The sequence below is a fragment of the Dermacentor albipictus genome, chromosome 5, assembly GCF_038994185.2.
Source record: "Dermacentor albipictus isolate Rhodes 1998 colony chromosome 5, USDA_Dalb.pri_finalv2, whole genome shotgun sequence".
In the NCBI taxonomy this organism is placed as follows: domain Eukaryota; kingdom Metazoa; phylum Arthropoda; class Arachnida; order Ixodida; family Ixodidae; genus Dermacentor; species Dermacentor albipictus.
In genome coordinates, this window is record NC_091825.1 from 145136216 (window position 1) to 145162778 (window position 26563).

The 26563-nt window shown below is 47.4% G+C and overlaps 1 protein-coding gene and 1 long non-coding RNA gene across 5 annotated transcripts in view; one reads left to right on the forward strand and one right to left on the reverse strand.

The window, feature by feature from the left end:
• LOC135906299 (uncharacterized) overlaps positions 1 to 9554 on the forward strand; it is a 41316-nt gene extending 31762 nt beyond the window's left edge. For all 3 annotated transcript variants that reach the window (XR_010565686.2, XR_010565687.2, XR_010565685.2), the window contains one exon: positions 8947 to 9554. This is a non-coding gene — a long non-coding RNA (uncharacterized lncRNA). The remainder of the gene's footprint in view (positions 1 to 8946) is intronic.
• Positions 1 to 26563, reverse strand: part of LOC135906298 (flavin-containing monooxygenase 5-like) — an 85441-nt gene that overhangs the window by 30743 nt on the left and 28135 nt on the right. The gene's annotated exons all lie outside the window — the stretch shown is intronic.

Consider the following 26563-nt stretch of genomic DNA (forward strand, 5'->3'; position numbering starts at 1 on the left):
TGCGAAAGAAGCGAAAGCGTTCTCCTGAGCACACTCAATGTGGAACACACGTGGACAGACAACGCGTCAAACACCAAGATCAGTCGTTACCTAGAAAAACGCCATACGACCTAGAAATGCAGTGCAGTGCCAGCGTTATAGATCTCCCGGTTTTGGGTAGTCGTAATGCGGTGCCGCTTCCGCGATCACCAGGGCACGAATGGGCCCTTCGGCGGCGTTCCAAATGTACAGAAGAGGATGGTCGGAGAGCGTCCACAACCAGTTACGAGCACGGTTTCAGGCGCATTTCGTTGGACACTGCGCGAGCGAATCAGAACTTGTTTGATAAAACCTACCTTCTCACAGCTCTCACCGCATATTGTTGATTTGTTCCGTAAGAGTTGCGCAAGCCGTATAAGCTCACTAATTGTGTCAGCTTACCACCTTGATTTAACCCGTCTGGTTAACTATAAACGTTCTCCAACCCTCTCACTTGGAGTAAGCTTACATTTACTATCGAAATTGGCTGGACGTTTAACACGCGATGCGCGCTGTTGCCATTGTTGCTTCCTTTTGCGCGCATAAAGTTCTTTTTCACACGCTGGGAATCCGTAATGAAGAACCTGACGCTTGCTATAGACTTTCTACGTTTAATTGACGCCAAACATACTCATACGAAACGTGCTCTCATTGGCCAATTAAACAATAATCAAGTTTACAGTAACGTTTTTTATTGCATTGTGACACATCCAGCGGCGGCATAATGCGAGTAAATAAGGGCGTCGTTACAGGTATTACAAAAGGAGGATATCTTCTGTAGGCGGAGCAGGTCTTGCAATAGTTGCCAGCAATTTCTTAGCACGAACAGTGCCTCTCTGAGTGCATCTGGCCTCATCATCGAGTACGCTGCATGACCATGAAGGAAAAAAGACTAGGAAGGAGCATGACATCAGGCAAGTCAAGATTCGGCAAGTCAACTTCCTTTGGCGCCTCCCCTTCCTCCATATGGAGCCTCTCTGCTCATTGTAGTCCCTACAAGGTGGCCGGACCCTTTAAAGCAACGTTCGGTACGTGGCAGCTCTTATTAAGACGAGAGCCTTATATGCCCCATGAAGGATGGAGTATAGCAAAACGTCCTGGCAAAACGTCGAGAACCAGTGGGGCTGTACTAATCCAATGAGGAAGGCCCACTAAGCTTCAACAAAGGCACTCCCTCGCCAGAAACGGAATTGGCCTCCCCGGTGCAGTATTCGGCCACTACCTCCCTCGTCACTCCCCGGGAGAGGCCTTCGTCCTGCAGTGGACTTAAAATAGGATGTTGATTATGGTGATGATAGTGATGATGATGAAGCGGAAAATCCGGTGAGCGTCTGCAGTTAACATGGGATAGCGAGAAAACCCACGCGACCAAGTGATAACGTCACGTTCCCGGCGCTGGAACTACTGCGGTTTGCATTGCGAAATCTCACGGTAAACCGCCACGGCGTCAGACGGACACCGTGGCGCACTTCCAAAATTGGATTAAGGTGGATTAAGGTTAGTACAAATTAGAGGAAGTTGGAATAAAGTTTGCAAAAATTAGAGCAAGGTGGATTAAGGTGTAGTTTTTGTTTTAACGTGATAACTTAGACAAGTCGTAAGGCTTTCGCATTCAAGGGCCCTATATAACGTCAACGTGGGCGGCATCCTGATCACCTACAAGAGTAATAGAGTAGTGCTTGGAGTTGCCTTGTGGTCTGAATGCCAAGCGTACGCTTGCCGCCTCGTGCACGAGCAGATGATGCAGGACAGATCGTACGCGTCGAAGCGCGGCGCGAGCCCAGATATCTCCCCCTGTCAAATATCGGTGCTCTGGAAAGAAAAAATGGCTGTGGCTTAGGTAAGGTTAAGCCCAGGATGCGAAGCATACTAGCCTTTATTTTAGTTGTTGAACCACTGTTTAGCCTGGTGAACTGCTGTTGCTTGGCTATATTTGGTTCGGCTAGACGAAGAAACAACTCATGCATTACTGCTTCGCCTTCGAGAGTGGAACGCGACAGCGTTCCCGTCGACCCGCCAAGGGGTGTAAGACAATGGGCTACAGGGCAGCGACTACGCGCCCTGCATTGGACGCGGTGAGCGTCGAGCAAAGCAGCGTTCGGCGCGGCAACGAAATGTGCGCCTGAGCAAGAGACGCACGCCTTAGAAACAGCTCGTTTCTAAGGCAACACCGCATTCACTAGAGGCGTTTTTGTACCGCTTTGAAGCATCGTACTCGTGGCTCAGTGGTAGCGTCTCCGTCCCACACTCCGGCGACCCTGGTTCGATTCCCACCCAGCCCGTCCTGCAAGAGTTGAGCCAAAGCCACTTCTCCTCTGTCGTGACGTCACGGTGTCACGTGGTTTCAAGGCGACACCGCCGCGCCTGAGGAGCTGGGTTGAGCTCTCGTAATATGCTTCGCATAAAAATAAATAAGAAAGAAACCACCGAAACGATGTCTACCAAGGCGAAAATAGCGAGGGAAAGTATAGGGGCGTGCCGGCGCGCGTCTCGTATGTAGGCTAACATTTCCATTACTCGCGAGGTGAGGCAAACGCGAGCTTTCGCGCGCCGGCACGCAGTACGCGCGATCGCGTTCCTAGCGCGTTCCGGCGCTTTTTTAGACAACGGTCCCCGAAAACGGTCACCTATTGGTGGCGCCGCGGCAGCTGACCTCTCACGTGGTGGGTGGTGTGCATGGGCGGGCGCGCGCGATGCAGCTCTCCCGACGCACGCAGTTTTGCCTTCTCATTCTTCCCCCATGCCATAACACTTTGGAACGCACTCCCGGATGACATGGTTTCGTGCAGCCACCGCAAAACATTTCGCGAAAAACTAAACGATTTCGATAATGCCAACATAACCACATGAATACCACATTTATTTATTTATCGCCTTGTTGGTACTGTGTATATGTTCCGTTTTCTTCTTTTTTGAAATTTTATTTTTTTCTACCTGTTACAACCAATGTCCACTTTCTTATGAAGCTGTTCGACTTTGATGCACGCCCCCCTTATGTAATGCCTTTGGGCCCTCAAGGTTGAATAAATGAAATGAAATGAAATGAAATGCACTCTATGTTTTCGCCACATACGCACTCACCGTTGCGTCGGGCATGCTTGGGACGCGTAGCCTCCAGAGTGCAGATTAGGCTGCGCGGCCGCGGAAAACCTAGCTCGCGGGCTTGCTATCGCTGCCGTTGCTTCGCCCTTCGAGCGAAACCGCATAATTAATAACAGACCTCGCACATTTATGGACCCGTATTTGCGAATTTGCAACGAAGCTACCACTGCTTCTTAGAATGCACTTTTCACTTTCGTATTATGACCAATCCCTCTGAAAGGAGGGATTAACTAATTTTCTTTTTTTTTATGTTGGCTCTTGAGACACATTTGCGAGAAGTTTTTTATTGACGGAACCTTTATCACAGTACTTCACGTTCCTTTGATCATTGAACAATTTGTTGTTTGTGGAAAATACGGTGTTATAATAGGTGCCACATTTCTGATTTCATCCTAATGAATGAACATTCGCTCCTCAAAAGTCCGAAGAATTGCGCAACAAACCGGTGTCTAAGCAAACAACGAGGCAAACGAGAGTGATACGAGAATGTCGGCCACACTATTTAACGCCTCCGGATTCCCTCCTCAACCCAACCCCTACCTTTTTCATTTTATCTCGCACAAGTGCTTGCGCGGCCGGCCTTTTCTCCGCAAGCGCTATCTTTAGCTTCAAGGCCCGATCCTATCGCCAGCGTGCAAGCACGTTAATACTCGTTCGTAGCGACTAGCCTCGATCTCTTCGTTCATCGCTGCACGCGTAACGGCTGTCGCCTTGGGTCGTGAATAGCACGCCGCCGCATTGCGCGCCCACCAGGGAACAAGGGCGCACTGCGGTTCCGTCCTTACCCTTTGCGAAGGCCTCGCGCGCGATCTCCAATGACATCGGACGCGATTGGGGTTCTTGTTGGGGAAGGCCACTGGTTAACGACCTTGTCGCAAGCGCTTCCAAACCAAAACCAAAGCACTTGATTTTTGACCAAGTGACATATCGTCAATATTCATAGACGAAAAGCTTTAATTGTTCCGGCAAGGGCTGGGGCCCGACCAGCTTTTCGGAACATATATATATATATATATATATATATATATATATATATATATATATATATATATATATATATATATATATATATATATATATATATATATATATATATATATATATATACAAGACTTCGTAGTAGGAGACGATTCAATTTCACAGCCTGAATCATCGCACCACCAAGAATCTATATCTCAGTGGCGTAATCTTCATTCGTGAAATTGTTTTATGCTTCGCTGTCACCAATACTGCTTCGCCTTTCCGGAGAAATCGCAGCATCTCTCTCTCTCTCTCTCTTTTCTGTAAGTCCGAGTATAAGCGCTGCTGCGCATGACTGCTGTTGATTCTGATTCCGAGTGAATCCGGCTTGGCCTCACTTAGGGTTACTTAGTGAACTATACAGGGTGTCCCAACTATCATGCACCAAGACTTAAAGAAAAAGCAATTGCGTTACTCGAAGGAAACCTGCTGTATATTGTTTCCAGTACAATAGAGTAGCCGCCAGTGATTTTTTTCCTTACTGAAGATTAATTTGATAATTATAATGAATTATCCAAATCGAGAAGCACACAATTAGTACGTCGCTGAAAATACCGCAATTAAATGTGCCCACAAATGCTTCAGGCCCATAATTAGGATAGTAACCCTCGAGTTAAATAATTAATTACAATTACCTAATTAAATCTCAGTAATTAAAGAAGTACTGGCAGCCACTCCACCGTACCGGAAACAAGATGCAACAGGCTTTCTTCGAGTAACGCAATTGCTCTTCTTCTTTCTTTTTTAAATCTTGGGGAAAGATAGTTAATTGGGACGCCCTGCATATACTTATGACCTTCGCGTGCAAATGACGATGTTTCCATCCCTAATAAATGTTGTAAATTATTAGAAGAGCTTTTTTTCATGAGTCGTTAGCATTGCTTACTGGAAAGAGAAGCAATACTGAGGCACATATTATTCACGTGCGTTTCACACACCGTTGGTAAGAGACTCTGCCGAAGGGGTCACTGAGGTCTGCAGGTTTTTAACAGGGTCATAAAAGCACGCAAAGCAATTTGAAGCGAGGTGAACATAAACCATATACATTCTCTAGGCATAGGCTATCCATACCTTTAGAAATAGTTCTTAATTGGCTACCGCTGGGAGGCGTCTATCAAAAGTTCAGAGTTGGCAGACCAGCTCTGGGCCGTCTGGCAAGCCGAATCCTCGAAGTCCAAAAACTTCGAGCCGCCACCTGAGGCCACCACAACAAAAAGTGCCAGACCATTCTTTAATAAAGTTCCTTGTTCTTCTTCTTGGCTGGCTTCTTCTCTTTCAAAAATACAGTAAACTTTATCCTGCGTGCATAATTATATATATATGTGTGCATGGTGTTTACGGCTGAAATTTAAAACAATGTTGAAGTCAGAAAATACGAATGAGGCAGCCGCCGCAAGGTGGGGGCTTCTAATGCGCTTGTCCTCCTATTGTGGTGACTTGCAGAAATAAAGGGAAAGCACGCATTGAAAGCCGTGCACGTGCGCACAAACAATGATGCAGTAAGCTATTAGCCACAATATAATTTTAAGTGGAAAGGTCGAAGCGAGTCAATAGAAACTTCAAATCATGTGGGTGACAAAACTCTGGTGTGTGTGGGGGGGGGGGGGGGGTGAGGGGAGGGGTGTTAGGGGTGTAGACTTTGGCATAGCCAGGGGAAAGGGGGCTTCCTCCTGAAAACTCCGGAGGGGGTTCGGGCCCCGGAGCCTCCCCCTCGTCGGCGCCTATGTACAACATTACCGCGTTGGGGTGCTGAACGCACGCGTTTCATTGGCGCACGGCTCACATCAGAGAAAACGAGAAACTTCGGAGGTGTCGGCTGGCAGAGCAGCTTCTACGAGTGACACAGAGGCTCTCAAACTGGCGCCTCAGCTGCGATCTCGGGTGTCACCAGCGAACTGCTCTTTCTCCGTAATACGTTAGCCAACGGTAGGTGCACGAAGACTGCTTCAGCGGATTAGCGCAGTGTGCTTCGGGTTTACGACCATGCAAGTTATTCTATAGAACTGAATACCTTGCTTGCTAGGCCTATATGTTTGTTAAGCTCACTATATTCAGACCGTCTATTCGCTCGTGCAACGTTTGGTGCTCTTAACAAACAAGACATACACTGACGGGTCTGTCACCTGGCAGCATGGCTGGCAGCGAAGGCCGCTTACAGTGATTGCGGTAATCGAGCGGGCCATCGGTGTGCTTGTATTTTATGGTGAGACATGAATGCATAGGGTTTTATTAGCAGAAATCCCCATGTTTGAAGAAACCCTATACATACAGCGCGTCCTCCGGATCGGCTTGTCGGGACGCGTTCCTCAGGCATTGTTTTCTCCTGAACGGAGATCACGGTACCGCTCAGTGTGACGACGGCTCTCGGCCTGTGATCCATGCCAGCGGGCTCGCGGCTCAAACGCTGTCGCGGCCTTGTTGCTCAAAGAGCACTCACTGCGTATACCAAGTGTCCACAAAAACCAGTAGTTGTGTTTACTTTTTGTAAACCCGAAGTCTGCGACCCATTTTGATTTCACGCAGCGCGTTCTTCAGTATCTTCTGGTTCACTACTCGACAGGAAATGACGTCGGTAGATGCGGATGCTTACTTATCAGAGGAATGAAGTGTGGCTGGTACGCGCTAGTTCTGCTTGAATGATGGCAACTGGATAGCTTGTGTCTCACTGCAGGCATCCAGAGGAACTGAGCACCGATATCACAATCGCCCGTGTACGTCATTAACTACCGCTGGGTGAACGCGTTGAAAGCTGGCAGGGAGCGGTGAGGTGGGTTATCCAAGGGTATCTAGTCGCTAACCCGATCGCACGATGCCGGTTTACGGTACACTTTGCGTAACTTCCTTCTTCCTTCTGCCTTGAAAAAAAAGTGAAGACAAGTCCACTTGTCGAAACGTTGCCTCCCGCTTGTACCACGTCCTCTTGCTCATCCGGCTTCCTTATAGTGAGAAGATAAGGCACGTGAGCGGAAACTAACACGAGATACGCAAGGTGCAAGACTATACAGGCCACCGACGCATTTACTCGTTTGTACGCCGTTGTACGAAGCCGCACGTTGTGTATATGGCGTCATTCATGGATATGCAAGGGCGGCACGGCGCAAGCGAATGCAAGATTTCAGAAGTACAAGGCAATCCGCTTGCTCGAGGATATACCACTTTCCGGCTCTGCAGAAGCTGTCTCTGTTTTCTGATAACTTCGCGCATTTAGTTATCTCCATATCTGCCAGGCGTCTTTCCAACTTGCGCTGCGGGGCGTGCCCTTGCGGATAATTATCGCTGGGGAAGGAGCGAGGCAACGTGTGACTGAGGGCGGCTCTTGATTCAGGTTCTCACTCCCGGCTGAACGTCCTTTTCTGGTGGCGGGCACTCGGTCGGGAGCAATATTATTGCACATACGACTTGCCAGGTATAGCCGGGAGGGCGGAAGTGAATGCACCGCGTGCGAAAGCGCAAGACCGCTCTCGTTCTGGTACCTCATTCTCTTTCAACGCTTCCGATCTTCGGGCTAAATAAAGATGGCCGCTGTTAGGTAACTTCACGCCTTTGCTAACTAACTAACTAACTAACTAACTAACTAACTAACTAACTAACTAACTAACTAACTAACTAACTAACTAACTAACTAACTAACTAACTAACTAACTAACTAACTAACTAACTAACTAACTAACTAAATTTGAATTTGATGCCGTGTGTCTCTGCGCTTTTATGACACGAAAGCCGTGCGGGTCTGAGCGTTCCCTACAGGAAAACGACTGCTAAGAAAGCGTGAATAAAATCATCGCCCCGTAGTGCAGCCACATGGCTTCAATAGCCCATAGTTGGCATTACGAAGGAAGTTAACGAGGCTGTAATAAAGTTACGTGAATTAGGTAAACGTCACAAAAACGAAAATTGTTAGACAGCGTAGCACGCGGCAAGAGATTGGATTGGATCGGATCGTCGAAAAATTCGATGGTGCTAGGCGGTCAACGCCGTAACCACTCTAGTTTTATTTCTGGCATGAACGTGTGCACAGGCACTCACGCATGCACAGATTACAGCACCGAACGACGTCGAGTAAAACAGCCCCATGTAATGTTCAACGACATGGTGCAAGTTAACCTGTAACTGAATGCCCACTGTATTACACTGTGCCCACTGTATACAATGGGCACATGCCCACTGTATACAGACTTCGAGGGCGTGCGTGCGTCTCAAGAATGCTTCCTGCACCCAGTTACGTCGGTGCTTTACGTAACCCGGTGCAATGTTAATCAGCGTGGCACTCGCAACGCGGAAGTCTATTTCCAGGCCGATGTTTATTGCGCCCTACAAGGGGTATAGGGACGGTTTGTGTGCACATATTAGCCCTTTGACCACCGCGGCACGTTCTTGCCATAGACGCCGCATCGAGGCGCATGCGTACACGCCCGCTTTCAGCCAAGTGGGACGCACAGCTCCCAACGCCCCGGCCGTGCCCTGCGTGCCAGGAAACTTTGATGATTCTGCCTACTTTCTTTCCGTGCACTTCCCCGCACAACGGGCCGCCCCGACGCCGGCGCGGATCAACAACCCTATCTTCCGGTTGCACTCTCGCGTCTGCGCTTGTTTTGATTCTAAAAATGCGCGGAAATCGGTCAGCAGGGCGACGGCTGTCTGCTGCAGCAACGAAACGGCGGCCGCTGCATTTACGACAAACACAAACAAACGCGCATGCAACCCAAGAGGCAAAACGGGTCGTTGCCGTCTCCGTGCTTTCTTTTATCCATTCTTTTTTCTTTCTTTTGTTTACGCCCTCTCTCTCTCGCTCTCTCTCTCTTCCAGTCGGCGAACAAGGGCACGATGACGGGAAGTTGAGAGCCATGTCCGTTGGGCTGGTCGTGCGGCGCGTTGTGCAAGATGTGCGCGGTCGTCGGCAACGCGGGGTGGCATCGTCGACGCGTATGTTGGCAGCGTGTTTGACGACGACGTGCGCCATTATACGCACGTGCCACTCGTGTGTACACGCCACATTGTATTTGCTTGATCTTCAAGAGGGAGGCCACGGAAAGACAGCGGGACTCCTCGGCTGTGTGCAATTACTCGGTGTTCTGTGCTTTGCAGTGCGATTACTTGTGTTCTGTGTTTTGGCCATTCAAGATACTTGACTTTATGTGTATGCGTATGTGTACTGCATACTCATGCGCGAACTTTGCGGTTCACGTGCTGTTGGATTGTATTGTTTTTATACACCTGGTGCTCTAGTGAGTGTCATATTTTGGGACATGATTATCTCTTTTTGCGCACGTTTGCTTCCTTTGCTATGTGACAAGGAGTATCCGGTGCCGCCATACAGGCGCTAACCTCTCCTATTATTAATTGCAATCATATATATATATATATATATATATATATATATATATATGAAGAACTCCTCGGAGAATCGCCGAGGCCATCTTCAGAGACTGCGTATGTGTGCCGGTTAACTTTAGTAAAACTATTAAAATCTAAAATTAAATAAAAACATGGGGCCCTATAAGGTAACAATATTCCAATGTGTTTTTATTCCAATCTCCTGACGTTATATTTGCATAACCGCCGACGCAAGCGTCGGGCGGTGACCCGCAGGATTGTCTGAACTGACCAATCAAACGCTCTCCTCGTTTATAGGAGGGAACTTTTGTTTGCTTTAGAAACGAATAACATTGCCTACACTGTGCAGCTCGTCTTATCTAATTGGCTCACAAGAGGCGAGGAGCACGTTCAAGTGGAGGGGAATTCGATGGGGCCGAGCCACTGCACTGGAAATCGATAACCGGACCAAGAGGGTGGTGCCGGCGTCGGCGATTGGTCCGCTTTTCCTTATTTAGCTTGCGGTGGCTGGTCGAAAATGGCGGTGGCATGCAACGGAGAGATTAAAATGCTGCTTAAACGGATCCTCGGCAAAGAATTGACAGAGCGAGGTCGTAAACGTGCCAAGAGTGCTCGAAAACGTTACACGCAACGCAAAAAGCTTTATCGTACGCAAATAAACCCATGCTCTCCGGCACGTGCGAGTAGCCAGTGCCTGAGCGATCGGCGGCATCCCTCTTTTATTCCTTTCGGAAAGGGGCAGCCTGCGGCTATTCAGAAAAAAAAATTCAGTTTTGTTCGCCATATTAAAGCGTACATGTCACTTTGGCGCGGTGAGTTCTCGCGGTTTGGTGACGTCATGTGACAGGCAGGTGAAGGCAGTGCAGCCCTAAAGCGTTTGACCAACGGCCGAGGTCTAATGGCGAAAAGGCGTTGATACGATCTCGTCCGGGCGAGGTGGGTCTTCAGCGCAATAATCAGGAAACGACAACGAAGTCGGGCATCGCGATGAAAAAAAAAAAAAAGTTGAGGAGATTGTATTCGCTTCATTGGTACGTGGTTGTTACTCTCATCCGAGTCTCGAGCGGCTCTGATTAACACAGGGGCCAGGACGGCCTTATATAACCCCTTGCGGTCTGGTGGCCGTCGCTGTCTTCTTGGAGAGCCTGTGAAAGTATTAGTGCACTCGTCAGGCTCTGTCGTCGACGACCTCCTGCCCTTAGGGTTTTATTCGTCTTTCCCTTTGTGTCAGCTCGAGGAATAAAAGGGGTGACGCTGTTTCGGAGAAGAGGGTAATTATGTCGACATGGGGACGCCCTCTTGAACGCTTCTCGCAATTGACAGGTCGATGTCCAGGCTTATCGTAACAGCCTTTTCTGGGACGAGGCAAATCATCTTGTCATGGGAACGTACGCCCGAATGTCTCTCACACATGACAGGTCGATCATAACAGCGTCGAATCAGAAATAACTATTTTTATTTTGTTCTGCCCCATCACGCATAATCAGCGTGTACACGTCATATCAGATGGGGAGCTATCGCGGTTTTCGTGGCGTTGCGGGAGAGACAAGTGAAGTGGAGGTGGTCGTAAAAAGGTTTTGACCAATCGCGGAGGGCTGACTGCCGAATTGGAAGAGAAAAGTTTGGAAGAGCTTTGCGTTATAGCGCCCCTGGTACCGCTCCGTGTGACGACCGCTCTCAGTCCGTGCTCGATGCGGGGGCTCGGGGCCCAACGCTGTCGCGGCCTTGTTGCTCAAAGGGCACTCGTTGCGTAGGAAGTGTCCAGAAAAACCAGTAGTTATGTTTACTTTTTGTAACCCCGAATCCAGCGACCCACTTTGACTTTACGCCGCGCGTTCTTCAGTATCTTCTGGTTCAGTACTCGACAGGAAATGACATCGGTAGATGCGGATGCTTACTTATCGGAGGAAGGAAGTGTGGCTGGTACGCGCTAGTTCTGAATGGATGATGGCAACTGGATAGCTTGTGTCTCACTGCAGGCATTCAGTGGAACTGAGCACCGATGTCACAATCGCCCGCGTACGTCATTAACTACCGCTTGGTGAACGCGTTGAAAGCTGGCAGGGAGCGGTGAGGTGGGTTATCCAAGGGTATCTTATCGCTAACCCGATCGCACGATGCCGGTTTACGGTACACTTTGCGTAACTTCCTTCTTCATTCTGCCTTGAAAAAAAAAAAAGACAAGTCCACTTGTCGAAACGTTGCCTCCCGCTTGTACCGCGTCCTCTTGCTCATTCGGCTTCCTTAGTGAGAAGATAAGGCACGTGAGCGGAAACTAACACGAGATACGCAAGGTGCAAGATTATACAGGCCACCGACACATTTACTCGTTTGTACGCCGTTGTACGAAGCCGCACGTTGTGTACGGCGCCATTCATGGATATGCAAGGACGGCATGGGGAAGCGAATGCAAGATTTTGAAAGCACAAGGCTATGCACTCATACGAGGATATGCCACTTTCCGGCTATGCAGAAACGGTCTCTGTGTTCTGATAACTTCGCGCATTTAGCTATCTCCATATCTGCCAGGCGTCTTTGCAAGTTGGCCGGTGAGGCGTGCCCTTGCAGATAATTATCACTGGGGAAGGAGCGAGGCAACGAGTGACTGAGGAACTCTTCTGGTGTTAACAGCGCAAAACGTAGACGGCACACGAGGCGAGAAGACGACACCACAAGCGCTTGTGGTGTCGTCTTCTCGGCTTGTCTCCCGTCTACGTTTTGCGCTGTTAACAACAGGATGGAAAACCAACAAGCGCAAGCTGCTATTCCGAGGAAGTATTGTCCTGATTATGTGGGCGGCTCTTGATGCAGGTTCTCACTCCCGGCTGAACGTCCTTTTCTGGTGGCGGGCACTCGGTCGGGAGCAATATTATTGCACAGACGACTTGCGAGGTATACTCGGGAGAGCGGAAGTGAATGCACCGCGGGCGAAAGAACAAGACCGCTCTCGTTCCGGAATCTCATTCTCTTTCAGCGCTTCCGATCTTCGGGCTAAATAAGGATTGCCGCTGTTATCTAACTTCACGCCTTTGCTAACTAACTAACTAACTAACTAACTAACTAACTAACTAACTAACTAACTAACTAACTAACTAACTAACTAACTAACTAACTAACTAACTAACTAACTAACTAACTAACTAACTAACTAACTAACTAACTAACTAACTAACTAACTAACTAACTAACTAACTAACTAACTAACTAACTAACTAACTAACTAACTAACTAACTAACTAACAATTTGATGCCATGTGTCTCTGGCGCTTTTATGAAACGAAAGCCGTTCGGGTCTGAGCGTTTCTTACAGGAAAACAACTGCTAAGAAAGCGTGATTAAAATCATTTTCCCGTAGTGCAACCACATACTTTCAAGAGCGCATAGTTGGGATTACGAAGGAAGCTAACGAGGTCGTAATAAAGTTGCGTGGATAGCGTAAAAGTAAAAAAAAAGATGTTAGACAACGTAGCTCGCAGCAAGGATTGGAATGGATCGGATCGGCGAAACATTCGATGGCGCTATCAGCGGTTAATGCCGTAAGCACTCTAGTTTTATTTCTGGCATGAGTGTGCACAGACACGCACGCATGCAGCGAACGACGTCGAGTAAAACAGTTACATCTAATGTTCAACGACATGGTGCAAGTTAACTTGAAACTGAATGTGGCACGTACATACGGTATTTACACTTCAAGGACGTGCGTGCGTCTCGAGAATGCTTCCTGTGCCCACGTATGCCGGTGCTTTATGTAACCCGGTGTAATGTTAATTAGCGCGGCACTCGCAAAGCGGAAGTCCATTTCCAGCCCGATGTTTATTGCGCGCTACAAGGGGTAGGGACGGTTTGTGTACGTATATTAGCCCTATATGGGAGAGGCCTATGCCCTGCAGTGGGCGTAGCCAGACTGATGATGATGATTAGCCCTTTGACACCGCGACACGTTCTTACTATCTGGTGTCCTACTGAGTGCCATATTGGGGGACATTATTATCTCTTGTGCACGTTTGCTTCCCCTTTGCCAAGTGACAAAAAGTAGCTGGTGCCGCCATACAGGCGCCAACCTCTCCTATTATTCATTTCAATAATCTATATATATATATATATATATATATATATATATATATATATATATATATATATATATATATATATATATATATATATATATATATATATATATATATAAAGAACTCCTCGGAGAATCGCCGAAGCCATCTTCAGAGACTGCGCATGTGTCCCGGTTAACTTTAGCCAATCTATTCAAAGAAAACTAAGATTAAAAAAAAAGAAACATGGTGCAAGTTACAAATATTAAACCTACGATTTGCGGTCGACAGTGGTCCGACGACTAAACATCGTAAGTTTTATACTTGCATATATTAATGTGTTCTTTAAACAATCTTTTTTTTCGTTGAACAGCTTGACTAACGTTAGGTGGGGACCATATATCAAGCTAACTTTAGCGAATCTGTTCAACGAAAAAAAAAAGAAAATCCCGCGCAAGGTACGCCGACAATACCTATGGCGTTCGGTCCTCAGACCGCCGACGACCGAATACCATAGGACTTAAAATCGTGTGTTGCACCATGCTTCTTCAATTATTTGTTTCGTTGAACAGCTTGGTTAAAGTAAGCTGGGACGCCCTATATGTACATATGTATCATGGGGGCTATACCGCTCTGCATCCAACGCTAAAGCGACAGTATCCGGCATTGTGTTCGGTGCCGTTGTGAGTGTGGACCGTATATATTCTGTGTCACGTTCATTTCGTACGTAGGATCTACACGCAAGTGTTTACTTCTATCGCAAATCTATGCAAACCAGAGGCTGTCGGAGCACATTGAATTGTGGTGCTCCAGGCGGGGTTGTAAATTTGGTTTCTAGGTCGTCGGTGCCTTACGTCATTCACTGAAGGGCGTCGGCTTGGACGCCAGCACTTGAGTAGACCGGCTCGCCGTGTGCTTCGCCTCTTCCTGTCTGTGGTGTTCGCAGCCACCCATCACATTGCTCCTATATATTTACTGCACATGGCGTATAGGCGTAAACGTATACAGTAGCTGTAATTACTCATTGTTTACCTCTTTTCCTTCCCCCACCGCGGAGTGCATGGCTAGAGGTATACCTCAGGCTTATCGCATCTTACCTCTATCCTCGCCGATAGCCGTTACGTAACTCTTTCTTTCACTCACGTCAGAGTAGCCGGCTAGAGCAATGCTCCTCAGGCCTATCTCTCCGAAAAAAAGAAAAAAGGATGAAGAGGCAGTATGACAGCGTGACACTGCATGCCGAGGAGAAGAACCATACACAACGAACCACGTTACCGAATACGAAGTTACCGTTCAGTGTAGATAGCCTTAGGTATACAAAGCTCACTACACTTCAAGCGCCTATAGCAGCTTAAGTGTGGCATGAAAATTAGTATTCGAATATCACACTGATGGATGTGCGCATTAGACATGGCATAGGGCACATTGTCTCTGCGAAGTAGAAGAAACGCTGAATACGTACCCTCGAATTATAATGCGGTGCTTCCCGCACAAGCGGGGCAGCGCTGCGTTCAAACGGCTGTGTTAGCGCTGTACGCTATTCTGCAGGGAATTGTGCAGCCGCTCGTCCAGGGAGAGGTGGTGGTCTCCGCGCACACTTCGTGCTCGGAGCGCGCCGTCCTTCCCCAAAGGATTTAGTTCTCCTGTCGACGTCAGGGACGGGGAATGACGCAACGTTGCTATAGTAACGTCTAGTAACGTTCACCTGACGGGCGCCGTAGCGCTGCGATGGAGGCGCGGTTATGCAGGAAATGAGTTACTGTATGTGGCTTCCATTGAGAGAGAGAGAGAGAGAGAGAGAGAGAGAGAGAGAGAGAGAGAGAGAGAGACTCCTTAATTAACCCTGGAGATGTTTGGTAGGCGTGCGCTACTCCAGATGGGCATGATAAAAATGAAACGCATACTGCACGACGAATACACAGCACACGTACAGCAGGAATAGAGCATCGCCCGTGGCAACGCCCCCTGTCCCGAGCAACAGTCCGAGGAAAGCGCCAGAAGTGGCCGGAAGTGGCCGTCTGCTAATTAGGGGCACGCGCATGCTGCGTCTGTGCTTGCGTGTACGGAAGCAGCGTTCTCGGTCGAGACGATGCCAACGAGAAACTGCGGACATTTGGCCACGCAGGACGCGCCTGCGAGCATCCCCGCGCGAAAGCTTATAGTTACGTAATGGCAGAACGACGGCATTCCTCTATCTCGGTATCGCTGCTGCAGAAGAGGGGCACTGTTAGCGTGCATCGTTAGCAGTGCTGTAGGTTGAAATTTGTGCGCGAATAACTGCGGTACACGCACGCCTGCGGCTGTCTCCGCGCACGTTTGCAAAACAAATAGACGGGCAAGGACAAAAAAAATTACATGGATAATGAAATACAGAAGTTCGCAAGGAAAAATGATGTCACGCTGCGTATCAAAGCGCTGGCTGGCACGAGGAAAAGACTGGGGAAAGTGGGCCGATCGCGAAGGCGGGAGAAGTTTAACAAAGCGTCTCAAAGCACTTTAGGTGGTACGACAGAAAGTTGGGGGAAAATGGCGTGCTCGCTTTTTCCTATTGCTGCCAATAATGCATCTTAACGGCGACGTTATCACGGACATTCATTTGAGAACTTTCAGGCACGGTGAGAATGCTAAGAATTCAGTGAAAAAAGAAAGAAAGAAAGTTCACCTTGGTGGCGCTTCTCACACAAGGCCACAATAGATTTAAAAAAAAAAAAACATTCTTTCTTTTTCGTTCTATTTCTCGTCTAGACGGACGAAAGACGACTTGAAAAAAAAAGAAAAGAAAATAGGCCTTAGGGAAAACAGGCGACAAGAAAAAGTGAAACAGGCTTTGTATTTAATGCAGCTTCGTATAAACGGTGCGCCGATTCGTCGCCGCGTCCACACCCTTCCTTGCCCTCCATATATAGTCATCTCACAGCTGCACTCGCAGTCAGATCTCAGATATACTATACTCTTTGCGGTATGCATAGATAGTACACATGGTATATATAGATAGATATACTCTTTGTGGGAACTCGCTAACCACGCTTACGAGCGCTTTACGAGGTCGAGCGGCACCATATAGCCATTGTTTCAGCGAAGTGATTCATCGGAGTTGTTCAAATATAACTCTTTTTTTTTTTCGATACGTCCGCTTCACACGTTAATGAGCGTGAAACAACGGGAATGAGCGGGAAGCCTCACTTGGTGAAGCGCGACCGCAATCGCAACTCAATTACGCGCACTCGCAGCTCACATGCCGGAGCAGTGCGGATCTCGCGCACTTCCGCGCCCAAGAGACCACGCCCCCGGAAGTCCGGGCCCCGCCGCTTCCGAAGTCGAGTCTCTGTACAGTCTACGGCCGTCGCCGCCTCGCACCTGACTATATAGCATCTTCGGTGAAACGCAAAAGAAAGTATGAAAACGAAAGCGAAGGCAATTACGGGGAAATGACGGCCGTGGGATTGTTTCCACGAGAGAGGAAACGTTGCGCGCGCTCACGACGGCGCAAGCATTCCGTATCTTCGCACCCATTAGCCGCACGTATGTAGTTCGTGTAGTACCCGCCGGGGCGGTTCAGTGCCCGCGGAGTTGTTGCGCTGCTGAGCTCCAGGTCGCGGGTTCGATTCGCGGGCGCGCGGCGACCGGGTTTCCATGGGAACGATGTGCAAAAACAAACAAAAAAAAAACGCTCGGATATAACTAAGACTCTGGTGCACGCTATGAAAGAACGCCAGGTGGTCAAAATTAGTCCGGAGTCCCCCACTACGGCGTTCTCTCATAGACATTGTTCTCTCATAGACATAGGTATGTTGTCTTTAGGAAGGGTAACAGTGCCTTTATCACAAGCTGCACAACCACGCACACGGTATGGTACGTGCGTATCACTTTGCTCTGGACGGATACTACCGTGTAAGGCGTGCTGTTCGCTTCAGTAAAAGTTCGGGGCCGTCAGTATCTTTCTTCTTCTTTTTATGCGAAGCATACTAGCCGCACAACCACGCTCTTCCTTGCTGCGCCGCGCACGGCCGCGTAGCTACCATTGAGGGTATGAGCCATTGTTCATTGCTGCTCGTCTCATATGTGGGTCTAATCTCTTTTAAGTTTGCTATGTTTTTTATTAAGTTGCTTCTATTATGCGAAGCATACTAGCCGCACAACCACGCTCTTCCTTGCTGCGCCGCGCGCGGCCGCGTAGCTACCATATGACGTCATAACAGCTGCAAAAGCGGAGGCTCAACTCGTGCGCTCGCTTGCGGCCGCGTAGCTACATAGCCGGGTCTCAACTCGTGCACTCGCCTGCATGAGTTGTTTCTTCGTCTAGCCGAACCAAATATAGCCAAGCAACAGCAGTTCACCAGGCTAAACAGTGGTTCAACAACTAAAATAAAGGCTAGTATGCTTCGCATCCTGGGCTTAACCTTAGCTAAGCCACAGCCATTTTTTTGAACATTTGTTGTTGTATTTGAGTTCCACGTTTTCAGATTTTAGTTTCAGATGCAGAACGCTGCATCTGAACCATGCTGCCGCACTACCGTGGCAAGTGTTTATATTCGAGCAAAGCCCGTTGACGATGGCGCTCTCTCCCATAAAGGGACACGTGCGAAAAGTACAGGCGTACAATTTTTCGAAGCATGTAATATGCCTGAAAATACGGCATACAATGCGCGAGCTTGGCGCTGTCGTCGTCCCGTTTCCTGTTTTATGTAACGAAATGGGGCAGTTGCGCGTGATCTGAGCTTTTTTGGGCACGAAACAGTGTTTTCAAAAACGGGCGTCCCGGATCGGGGAAAAAGGACATGGCTTGGTGGAATGGCAGAACGATCACAGTGGCGAGACAGCCATAATTTACGAGAGCGAGACACCTGTTTTCTTATTACGCTGCTTTCGATGTTGCTGTCGCCTGCTGCCTGAAGTAGATACTAACAAAAAGAATAACAATAATAATAAATGCTACTATATTTCCTTATAGACATCATAACGACTGCGTGACTTTTCGGTGGAATAGCTCGCCTTCTCATAGGTTTGTCCTTTGGATAGAAAACATACGTTATATACCGAGAAAATTCGTCAGCAATTCGTTTTCAATGCGAAGTTGTTATCGTTATGTTCTTGTTTTTGCCAATCGCACAAAATGGGTATGTGAGACGAGGGTTATTTGGGACGAGGGCTACGTAAGCCTAAGATTTAATTAGATATGTGTCGTACTCCGCTGTGCATACACACGTCATCATTTTTCCTCCCTCAACAAACATAATCCTTCGTCCTCGTAACATCCCCGTGCCGGCGTACCACAATTTGCATTCGCCTCATTCGGTGTATGCACTTCTGCATAGCGTAACTGCGACCAGCTTTACCGCGCCAACCTTTGCGGTGACCTGTTGCGGTGCATACGAACGTAAGCACTGCGCGGGATTACACTTTGCGTGAGACGGAAATTAACGCAGTTGCGCGTATCGCATTTAGTTGTAAAGCATTAGATTATAACCGCTTCGCGGAAGCCTTTGCTTCACATACATGACAACATGTGCGTTGGATGTGCATATTTTTCGTGTTGTCTATTTGGGTTTCACGGAGTTACATACTTGTGACTGCAGGTGCTCTGTAGACAAAAATAAGTGTAAAACCGTAAGTCCGTAGACTGTCGATTTACAGGTTTTCTATACACTACATAAAATGTTTTTGTGGATAGGTAGACATACCGCTAAAAAAAATTCCGTGTTTCGGTGTCCCTAAAATAATCACTGATTTTGGGAAGGAACGAAAAAGTGGAGAAGCAAGGCAGGGAGGTTAACCAGTTTAGCCCTACACATGGGAGCGGGATGGGGGGGGGGGATGAAAGATGGGGAGAAGAGATGGAGAGCACATAACATGGCACACACATCGTTGGTTAGTCTGTCACTCTTGCGCGGTACGTGACATCACTGTCACAGCCGCTTGTCCAAGCCCGTCTACTTCATAAACCGAAGTAGTCCCTTCGTCGCCTTCAGCTGCGATGTCTTCTGTCGGCGATATGTGAAAATGGTTGCAACTGACAATGGTCTACTGTCAGGGTGCGCTAGAACGGACGCCATGGACTGTCTCTGAACATTATATTCAGGACAGTCGCACAGAATGTGTTCCAGCGTCTCCTCGCAAAGACAGGCATTGTAGAGAGCGTTGTCGGCCATTCCAATGCGAAACGAGACCCGCTGTGGTGGGCATATAGTAGTGGCTTTGGCGTTGCGCTGCCAAGCCCGGGGGCGCAGCATCGAAGCCCGGCGGCAGCAGCAGCCACATTTCGGTGGCGAAGGGAGGGGGGGGGGGGGGCGAAAATCAAAGAAACGCCAGTGGAACGGTAACGTGCATTGGGTGCACGTAAAAAAAAAAAAAGAAACCAGGTGGTCAAAATTAACTCGGAACCCCAACTACGGCATGCGTAATAATGATTTCGTGGTTTTGGCACGTAGTACCCCTGAACTTAATTTAATTTTGGAAGAACCATGACGCGTATATACGTGTGCACAATATTAAACGACCTGAATGAATGTGTGTGTATGTAAGCGTAACAGTTTGCGAGGCGCTTTACCCGCCATAGATGTGTGTCAATACGCGTAAAAGACTAAAAAAAAAAATTAAGGGGGTTTAACGAGCCAAAAGCACTTTCTGATTATGAGGCACACCGTAGTGGAGGACTCCGGAATTGTTGACCACCTGGGGTTCTTTAACGTGCACCTAAATCTAAGTACACGGGTGTTTTCGCATTTCGCCCCCACCGAAATGCGGCCGCCGTGGCCGGGATTCGACCCCGCGACCTCGTGCTCAGCAGCCCAACACCATAGCCACTAAGCAACCACGGCGGGTGTCGATGTGACTACCATTGGAATTTGTAACGTTTCGAACATAACAGAAACATCGCTATCTTGAGGCATCGGTCCATTGCGGCAGTGGATTGGCGGACCCGTGTTTGCAAAGGCACTCGACGGGCATTTGCAGATGCCGTTTCTCTTCCTTTCGGTGACAGCTTACGCAACTCCTTGCCATTGTGGTGGGGGTGGCGCTTCTCATTGAAGTCAGCATCACTGTTTACATAGATAGATAGATAGATAGATAGATAGATAGATAGATAGATAGATAGATAGATAGATAGATAGATAGATAGATAGATAGATAGATAGATAGATAGACAGATAGATAGATAGATAGATAGATAGATAGATTACAGAAAAGGCAGATAGGTTAAACAGACGTGCGTCCGGTTTGCCACCCTGCAGTGAGGGAAGAGGATACAGAGACGAGTAGAAAGGGCACTAGCTGCTCGCCACACGTTAATATCCGTGCGCTGCGTACATATATCTCACAAAAGACCTGGCGTAAGCCATACAAGGTATTTATTTACGCTAAAGCCTCAAACTCCCGTTTAAATTCAGTATCCCCCCCTCTCTCGCTCCCTCATTGGATACATCAATCACGGTTGTTTTTCACCGTGGCCATGTGTACATCTATAAGGGGGAAAAAAAGCAGACACGCGCCTCGCAGTCGTCAGCAGCGCTGAGAGACGTGACTGCCGGGAGCGTCGCGTGGCAAGGAGCGTGCGGCGCGGCACAACAGGGAAGAAGCGCATCGATAAGGACGCGACCGCGACTTATTGGCAGTCAAGTAACACACGCGACCGATGCGCGTGCCAATTAAGTCGGATACCGCAACCGGCGTCTCGAGAGCGTCTTGAGCGGCCGCCGTCGTATTTCTCCGGGCGGGACGCTACAGGCGATGGTCGAGGGCACGGTGCACAAGGACCTCCGTGCATGGACGAAGGTTTCTTTCTTTTGACACGTGTAACGCTAACCGCAAAACGCGCTTTGCGTATGGACGTGTTATCTGTTTGCGCAGAAGTCCTGGAGGAAACTGTGTTCGTTCGGGCGTTTTCCGGGGGGAAGCGAGCATGTTCAGCGCTTATTTAAGGATTGTTTTGAATGGGAACCTTGAAACGGATAAGGTATTGCGCCAGGAAGGTGGCCAATTTATGCAGAAATCATCGGCACGCGCTCCAAGAAGAGGCCATCGAGCGAAAGATCCTTCCTGGTGCAAGATCACCGTGGGGGACCGAAACAAGCTGTTGCTGATGTCAGCGCTGGCGTAATTGCCGTGTGCAAAGCAACAGTAAACCGGCGCATTCGCACTTACGATTCGATGTGCGAGTTTCGCGTGCCGAGTGGCCTCGAAATGCGCGGTCGGGCACGTTTACACCGTATTATACGCTAAGTGTCGATAACGCGAAGCACTTTACATTCAAAAAAAGAACGCGTAAGATCGCCACTGTACCCTGCGCGCAACGTACGGGAAGACGTAGCCATGCAACTCAATCTGATCTTGCAGCCTGTACTCGCATTCGAAACAGCAGCCTCTGTAATGCCGGCACTGAATAAGCGTGTCCTCCGGCTAGGAAGCGTGAACCTGGCCCATGAACTAGCGCTGACTATGCGTCCTGCGCAACGAAGGTGCTTTAAACCTTCCAGAGAGGCACAGGTTCCAGTGGGTCGATCTATCTTTAAATGAATCTCTGTGTTGCGTGTTGGGGTGTGTTTTGTGTAAGATGTGTATGTCGGTGCGTATCCTTCGTATCCTTCACTGTGCGCATCCTGTCGTTTATCATCTTTCCGATCTGATGGGGCACGCTAGGCGTGTAGCCTAGCAAAGAAATTGCGTAATATTTTACGGTATATGGAAAGCATGCAAGCCTGACGGTTGCAGTATGGGATAGCACAACACGATAGGTAGGTTCTTACTCTTGAAAGCGGCTGTATGTATTTTTTTTCTACAATTATAGAGTGTATACTTAGCATGTTCAGAGGTCTAAGAAAGGTACTGCTGAAAACATGCAGCTTTCGCGCCTTAAAAACTACACGTATTGTAAAGAAACGCATTTATGGATGTGTACATATATCACTATAGGTGTCACGCTCTGTACATTTCATCAGAGTGGTTGAACATATTTCTTAAGGACGTATACGAACTCTAATTTAGTTGACTGCCATATGTCGACGCTTTACACAGCTTTCTTTAAAATTTGCCTGGGTTGCCATGCGGCATAATGGCGGACTGAAATTACATACAAGCATAGAAGCCAATTTCATGCATATACTGTAAAAGCAACTTGAATATATTTTATTTTCGAGGGAGCCCACCTGTGGTGTGGCCATAACCGAAACGTGGCTGCACAGTGGTGTGACCGATGACTGCGTCGTGCCGGAAGGCAACAACATGTTTCGATCGGACAGGGACCTACGAGGGGGCGGAGTTGCTATAATTGTCAAAAAATTTATTGTGGCCTCAGCAGTTGAAAGCAATGTCCCAGGAACAGTGTGGCGTAAAGTAAACGTTTCAAATAGCTGTATACTTTGTTGGGGTCGTATACAGACCACACGCTACAGCACCTGCGTTTCTGGACGAATTGAACAGTTTCTTTTTTTGTGTGTGTGGCCATGTGAGTAGGAGCACCAGGCTTATACTGACCGGGGACTTTAGCCCACCATGTATTAATTGGTATGCTTCATTGCCTGGTCACGTTGAAACTGACTGTGGTGAAAAGTTGTTGGAAATAATGTTTGGAACCTAAAGCAAATAGTCAGTGAATATACAAGAGATAACGTCTTTGTCTAGGTCGATATTGGACTTGGTGTTCCTATGAAATACAATAGATGATTGTGAGATGTATGTTCATCAGGGTGTTGCTGATCACGAAATGGTTTCGGTTACAATTCAATTAAGTCTGTCGCGAGCTAGATCTTGTAAGACTGTACAGGTGAAGGGTTACGTGAACGCAGATGATACTTCCATTCTGGTCACCACTATGGTATTCATTTAGCCAATGTCGGCATACATCCGAGCAGGACACTGTAGAAGACTTATGGCAGCACTTCAAAGGCATAATCAAACATTGCCTTGACGAATTTATTCCTAGTAGAGTGAAGAAAATAAAGAAGCGTAATGTCTGGATAACGCAAGATATTGTTCATAAGAAGCGGAAATTAAATAGCTTGCCTAAAAGAAAATATCACTCAACGGAACTAGCACGCGCACGAAGGGAATCGAAGGATGCGCAGTTAGAATCTAAGCACAATTTTTTAATCTCAAGCTCAGAACTTTTCGTAAACATTCGCCTAGAAAGTTTTGGCTTTATGTGGCTGATAGGCGGGACAAAATTATGGGACTAAAATGTGGTAATGAAGTTCTGCACCAAAAGGCTTACATTGCAGGCAGCCTGAAATGTTTTTTTTTCAGTCAGTTTTCAGGCGACGCAAAAGCGACTAGGGAGACGTGGGTACGGCATGCTACTTATCTGAATCGATTAGAGATATTATTGTCAGCCAAGGAGGATTATTTCAACAACTTCTGTCTCTTGATTAAAAACAAAGGCGAGTGGGCCCGATGAAATACCCACCCCTCTTTTTTGAAGCGTTATGCGGAGTGGTTATCACACTACTTGAAAATTATTTTCCAAAAATCCCTTTGTACTAATTTGCTACCGTGTGACTGGAGCAAAGCTTTCATTATTCCTATTTATAAAAGTGGTTAGCGATTCTCTGCAAGCAATTGCCGACCGGTTTCACTTACGTCCGTTTGCGGCAACACCTTGGAACAAGTCATAGCCAAGCACATTATCGCGTTATGGATACCATAAGTTATTTTATTCTTATCAGCATGCTTTCAGCAGCTGTGTTTCAACTCGAACGCAGCTTATTGAAACAATTCATGACTTTTCGACTGTTTTGGGCTTGCAACGGCACCTTGATGTCATATGTGTAGAGAGAGAGAGAGAGAGAGAGAGAGAGAGAGCAAATGATAAATGAAATGCAGAGAGATTAACCAGGACTGAGCCCGGTTACGATAGATAGATGAATAAATTCCATCTTGCCGGACTTAATCATTTTGTGCATTTGGATCGCAGTGTACCTGAAAAATAGGAAACAATACGTAACAATAGAAGCTGTCGTTTCTGGTTCACTAGTAGTATTTTCAGAGTCCCGCAGGGCTTAGTTCTCGGGCCATTATTTTTTTATATATATGTGTATTATTGATATTGCAGAGATAGCAAAGCCTCCTGTAAAGTTCAAACTGTGTGCAGGCGATTGTTTAATTTACGCACAAATAGATAATGGGGATGACAAGCTTAAAGTTAACCGGTGTCTACAAGCGTTACACTTGTGGTGTCAAACTTTGGGAATGGAAGTAAATGACTCAAAGTCAACAATTACCCACATTTCGAAAAAGAAGAGAAAAAAGATTATTTCATTTGAATATCACTACGGGAATCACGCCTTGTTGACAGTAGATGCTTTCAAGTACCTGGGTGCCACAATTACGCATAACTTAAAGTGGCACACACATACTGACAATGAAAGCTTCAAAGCAACCTTGCTGTATCGCTTGTGGCTGGGAGTAGCGTTCACAAACTCATATTCCTTTCGTTTGGGAATGGCCGAGAGCCTGATGTGCGATTCCTGTGGGTGCGAGGAGACCATTGAGCACCTATTGTGTACCTGCCCCCGCTACGATGTACAACGCCTCTCTCTGCAGGAAAGTTTGCACCGACTAGACTTACGACCTTTCACCGAGTCAAAGATACTCGGACCGTGGCCACACCCGTCACTGGCACGAAAAGCGAATCGTGCATTACTGCAATACTTGAGGTACACCGGTTTAAGAGACCGTTTATAGTGTCCCTCTGCATAGTGTCCCGCCCACACGTACTCAGTGCTCCCTCTCTCCCTTTCTCCTTTTTCTATTCCTCTTTCCCCCACCCCTAGTGTAGGGTAGCAAACCGGATACTCTTCTGGTTGACCTCCCTGCCTTTCCTGACCTTGCTTTCTCTCTCTCTCTCTCTCAAAGCATCACGGACGTTATACTTTATAAGGAAAAAAAAAACAACTGCCGGGCACAAGTAGGGACGTAAAGCTGATTGATTTTAAGACGTTTATACGACCGATACTTGAATATGCCAGTGTTGTCTAGAGTCCTCATCAGAATATATTGAAAAATAAGCTAGAAAGCAAACGTCTTGCGATCCGTTTTATATGTTCAGCGTACACAAAGAATGACTCAGTTACAACGATGTTATGATTGTGTGGTTTAGAATCGCTAAACAAACGCAGACTTAAAAGTAGAATTAAGTTTATTTTTCAGTTTATGAAAGGTGATTTTAGTATTAACAAAAACGACTACTTACTATTGCCTTGAAAACAAAGTAAGAGGGTGGATCATACGCGATTGCTTCAGCCTTATGTTGCTCGAACGAATGTGTTTTGGTATTCTCTTTTTCCCGATGCAATTGAGGCATGGAACGGGCTTCCCAAAGATGTGCTCAATACAAATTATGTTTCTGAATTGATGCGTTTACTTGATGTACATTTATGTCATCAAATCTGATGATTAGTTTGAGTTTCACCTATAGTTACTGTTATGTGTTTATTGTTTGGTTGTATTACTTATTTTATACATATATGTAATAAGTATGTGCGTATGTCTAAACTTCTGTTTGCAACATGACCCTCAAGAGAGAGTTAACAGTATTTCTAAATAAATAAATAAATAAATAAATAAATAAATAAATAAATAAATAAATAAAGCGTACTATCCGTGAGCCATCGTCCACATCCTTCAGGTTCGTCACTACTCAACTTCACACCTCTAGTTAACACATGTATTGGTGTGATCGGCCAGAGAGAGAGAAAGGGAAAGGCAGGGAGCTTAACTAGATGCGAGTTTCCGGTTTGCTATCTTGCGCTGGGGTCGGGGAAGTAGGGGTTCGAAATAGGACAAAGAGAGGCAGAGCGAAAAAGAAACAGGAACGGATAGCAGCAAGGGCGCTTGCACTAGCCAGTGGATGTCAGGAAGCACGGCCTTCTGATACGGCGTTCAGTCCGATCGATGTTGAAGAATGCTTTTTTGCGACAGAGGCTGGTCGTCCAACCATGGCTTTCGAGATTTCATTCGCACTCGATTCGAAAATTCTCTGTTCGACGTTGTCGAATGTTTGCTTCTGTTCGAGTGATGCAAGTAGTAACAACAGTTCTTGCAGAGCACAG